We start from the raw sequence: 4,828 nt of genomic DNA on the forward strand, positions 1-4,828 counted from the left end.
CTCCAAAGCAGCCTGAACAAAAAACCTCTGTATGATGCAACAGGTGAGCAGAAACATGCTATTAAAGCACACAGACAGTTCTGATGCACTTTTATAGACCTTGCAGTTAGTTCTGACTTTAACTGCCCTGCCACAGCTAGGACTAAATAAGCTTTTTTAAGCCTCTAGTGACAATCCTTCAAGAGAACAATAATGAGAGGCTCTTTCTGGTAATCTTCTCTGACAGGCATGATTGCAATGGACAAATGTAGGCACTCTCAAATGAAAGGAAAAACATGATAACCTCTAGGAAGGCTTTATCCAACACATGATAACGATGACTGCTTATTTTTAGATTTAATAATTTTAGAGCAAGTTGGTATTATCTAGCCTCAATTTGCTAAAGGAGGTCTTACAAAGTTAGGGAAGCTGTGACACTAGTACTGTGAGCTGGAACTCAGAAATTATATTGGTAGAACAAAAGAGGGATGTAAAATCAATTTGATATGACACCTCGACTTCTATGTAAAAGAAAAATCAATAGTTTGAGGCTAAAATTCACTGTTTCTGTGAGAAAATACTACCACCACCAGAAACAATTTTTCATGTAGAGAATTGGAAGTCAAAAGTTTCTTAGGCAAAAGAAAGAATGTAAAGAAAAGTGTGGAATTTCTTCCTCTAGTAGAACACATTGTTATGTGAAATGTAGTTTTAAAATTTATAAAACTTTTAATGAGTCAGGAGAGCTATTTTTCCTCCTTCTTGTGTTTCTTACAAAGCACAGTCAGTCAGAGTTTTCAGGGTCTTATGCATTTCCCTAGAAATAATACAATATTTTATTGTTCTGACTTTACTTGGACCATGCTTTGTGACTATGGTTATTATATATTCATTAAATTATAAAAATTGAATTATATATTTAGGAGAGAATACCATCTATGCCAGTAGTACTGTTTGATGTAAAACCCATCAGAAATCTGTTTTGATTTTGGAAAAGAAGACTAGTGATCATCTTCATGATTCCCCTCTTTTTACTTGGGTCTAGGATATGTCATTTATATTCTGCTTCTGCAGCTGGCAGTAATTCATATCTCAAAGGGCTGACTGATGCCTCCTTTGAGATCCTGCCTAGGGAAGCATGCTGGTTTCAAGTCTAACTTGGGCCTCCAGACTCTGGTTAAAACTCTTCAGAGGCAGAAGAGAGCACTTTAGTTTAATGTCCTGTACCCTTTGGTTTGTATGGCATGTTGTGTGTGTGTGGTTTCTCTCATGAGTGCCACCCGTGAGCAGCTTGTGGGAGAGTTTCTCACAGCTTGCTCTCACAGCTTCCTCTTCCTTTCTGCCTTGTTTATGAGCAGTTTTGGGAGGAATTGATCTGGAGCACCAGCCTGAGGATGGGGAAGACTGCTGTGGTCTTCTGGTGCGCACAAGTCCCTAACTGTCCCAGTGTCAGCAAAGATGTGTGACTCTCCATGTGTACTGTACAATCTCATTTTCATTTGCAGTTCAGCATTACTACCAATCTGTGCTTTTTCCTTTGCAAACAGTATTGTCTGGAGTTTGCCATGAAATGAGGGCATTTTAGGTAAGTTATTTATTCTGCCACCAGTGTTTCATAATTTGGCAGAGTTTGGAATACATGCTCTTACCAGAGTGCGTTCAGTCAGGGAGTTATTCTCTGGGTATAAATTTCAATCAATTTAATTGGATTTCTCCACATATTGGGAATTTCCTGTGTATGAAAATGACTACCATACTGACAGATGACTTAGCAATACTAGTAGGAGTTACAGGTGGGCACCTAGCAAATTACTTCTGGCAGATACATTAAACAGTTTTAATATTTGAAAATGTTTTCACTCAAGTACTATGTAGCAATCTCTATTCAACCATTATCCTTTCTCCTAATTCCCACAATCCTTTATTGCTTTTCTGTGAGAAGTGATGGATCTGAGCCTATTTTTTCTAATAAGGAGAATAGTTATTCTTCAAATGCTTTGCAATTGTAGAAAATTTGGACAAACATATTAAGACAAGGCTTGTAGTATCTACATGGATTTTGCATCTCATACTGCTATGGTGTCAACATCAATGCCTTTGAATACCATGCACTATGTTTTATTCTGTTCTTCTCATCTGATGGGCTTCTGTTCTTTTCTTCTGCTTTCACTTTTCTCTGGATATCAGACACCTGAACAATGGAATTATCAAACTGGATGGAACTGATTCTGTGCCTTGTTTTTCTGTACTAGAGTGTTCAGCAGTCCTCTGGCTGAAGACTAAAATTCTTAAAACTTTTTGAACGAAACATTTGAGGAATCAATACTTTCATTTTCCTCCAGGTAACCCATTCATTTGTTACTATCCTAGTTCTGCTCCCATGCCTGTTTTTTATATTTTGCTACTTGCTGCCTTCCATTCTGCACTGTCTCGTCTCCCTCAGCCTGCAGTCAAGGGATTCTGTGAAAGGTCTCTTTGATTTTCCCTTCTCTGGCATCACGTCTATTGAGTTTCTCATCACATCCTCTTCACCTCCCATGCCAGCCCTCCTGCATAACCTGACTGATTTGGACCTGTGCTTTCAAACACCTTTCTGGCTGGTTTCCTCACCTCTGTTGTTCCATATGGAAAAATCTCTTTCCACTTCTTGCTGCAGCTGCATTTGATAGAGTGATAGAGTAAGTCGAGTTGGAAGGGTCATCAAGTCCAACTCCCAACCCCACGCAGCACCAGCCCCAAGAGTCACACCATGTGCCTGAGAGGACTGTCTGAATTCTTTTTGAACTCTGTCAGGCTGGTGCTGTGACCACTTCCCTGGGGATCCTGTTCCAGTCCCCAGGCACCCTCTGCATGAAGAACCTTTTCCTGATATCCAATTTAAACTTCCCCTGGCCCAGGTTCATACCATTCTCTTGTGTCCTGTCACTGGTCACAAGAGTGAAGAGAGTGTCTGTCCCTCCTTCTCCCTTCATGAGGAAGTTGTAACTGCAATGGATTCTGTCCTCAGTCTCCTCCAGACTGAACAAATGAGGTGACCTCAGCTGCTTCTCCTAAGGCTTCTCCTTCAGACCCTTCACCATCCTTGTTGCCCTCCTTTGGATGCTCTTTAATAGTTTAATGTCTTTTTCACATTGTGATGCCTGAAACTGCCCTCATGCAGGTATTACTAAATGATCCCTGGATGACCTTTTCTTCACCCCTCTGCTACCCAGGTTTTTCTGCTCCCTGCATTTGGCTCTCTGTGGCAGCTGCCTGCATTCCCATACATCCTGCCACCAGCACACACAAACAGGGCTGTGGTGGCAGTTGCATAGAGGCGAGCAATAAGCAAACAGGTATTCAAATGTTATATGCAACAAATAAATGTCCAAGTGCCTTTCCTGAGCTTTCTATATATTCATTTGACTTTTATTGACTTCTAATTTTCAGTATCTAAGGCATATTTAAGGAGGTTGTGGTTTGCTCAGGAGATCAACTGCTGTTTCTAATCATTAGACTTTCCCCACTCCTGGATATATTTGAAGCCTGCTCCTATGAACTACTGAATTCATAATATCAAGCATATAGAATAAATTAATATTTATTGGTCAAGGATCTTGAATGCACTTTGCTTTGTTGTTTGATTTTTGAGTACAGGCAGACTCGGTGTAGGATCAAAGAAGATAAATTTTGCCCAGGGCTCATGTCCTCTATTAGATCATCCAGTTCAGAGAAAACATGCAAGAGAAATCTTTCCTGATTCATGTGAAGGTGCCTACCATTGAATTAAAATGCCTCAAGGCAGCAGATCACAGTTAAAAACCTGAGAGAGAGAGAGAGAGAGAGAGAGAGAGAGAGAGAGTGTGTGTGTGTGTGTGTGTGTGTGTGTGTGTGTGTGTGTGTGTGTGTGTGCGTGCGTGTATGTGTGCATGTAACCTTGGCTAGCATTAGTCCATCAGTTGAGAATGTACAGCCATATCTCTTGGTGTTTTATTCAGGATTGTGACATGGAAATTATCTGTAAACATTTTTTCTGTATCGATGCTACTCAGCTTCCTTAGGATTCTGCTAAACTGGGCACTCTTCCCTGGCATTTCCCTCACACTCTCATCTTTCCTAGAATATACTTTTTTGAGAATTAAAGTTACAGAACAAATACATTTCTTGTTGACATTATTAGGGAAAACTCACTACAAAAACAAATACTTTCTTACCTTTGGAGCAGGACTCTTGCAAATAAATTCTCTGTGTGACACAAACGAGGAATATTACCACTGCAGCTGTGGCTTCTCCAGTGTCACAGGGCAGTAATGAAATGCATCCCTCGGTACTTTTTATTTGAAGTGTGGGTAACATAAATCCTTCATCATATCAAGGCTATTTTGAACAGAACCAACAGTGAGATAAGATCATTTAATGAACTTTGCAGCCCCCTGCCTGAGATGACCGTGAAACACAGGCCCCCTTGAGACCATGCATCCCTCCCACACTGGCAGATACCTCAAAGAGCATGACTTGGCAAGTGATGAGAATTTTCTTTAAAATGCCTGCTAATGTTATCCATTTTAATAATCTTCCTATGAAGCTTGAAAAATTCCACACTAGCGTCTTAGCTGTAATGGAGGCTGAAATGGTGTGACAAATCACACTCAGTTCTGCATTACAGGGTGACTTACAGAAGTATGCACTACCTTGGTGGTGTTTAATCTAAGGATGTGTGCTTGATTATGACCTATCACAAAATCTGTTCTCTTCAAGGCAATTGTCATAGGAATTGTCTGTATGTTTAGCATTAGCTCATGAAATGCATTAAAGCAGCACTACTTTTACAATTTAGAGTTGCTATAAGTCTATTAAAGATGAATGCTTA

At 40.1% G+C, this 4,828-nt stretch overlaps 1 protein-coding gene across 1 annotated transcript in view; it reads right to left on the reverse strand.

The window, feature by feature from the left end:
* The window catches only part of FAM240A (family with sequence similarity 240 member A), an 8,711-nt gene extending 4,460 nt beyond the window's left edge, over positions 1-4,251 (reverse strand). The window contains exon 1 of the mRNA XM_014309422.2: positions 4,173-4,251. The gene's annotated coding sequence lies outside the window, so the exon portion shown is untranslated. The remainder of the gene's footprint in view (positions 1-4,172) is intronic.
* Between the last annotated feature and the right edge of the window lie 577 nt (positions 4,252-4,828).

The sequence above is a fragment of the Geospiza fortis genome, unplaced genomic scaffold, assembly GCF_000277835.1.
Source record: "Geospiza fortis unplaced genomic scaffold, GeoFor_1.0 scaffold325, whole genome shotgun sequence".
NCBI lineage: Eukaryota > Metazoa > Chordata > Aves > Passeriformes > Thraupidae > Geospiza > Geospiza fortis.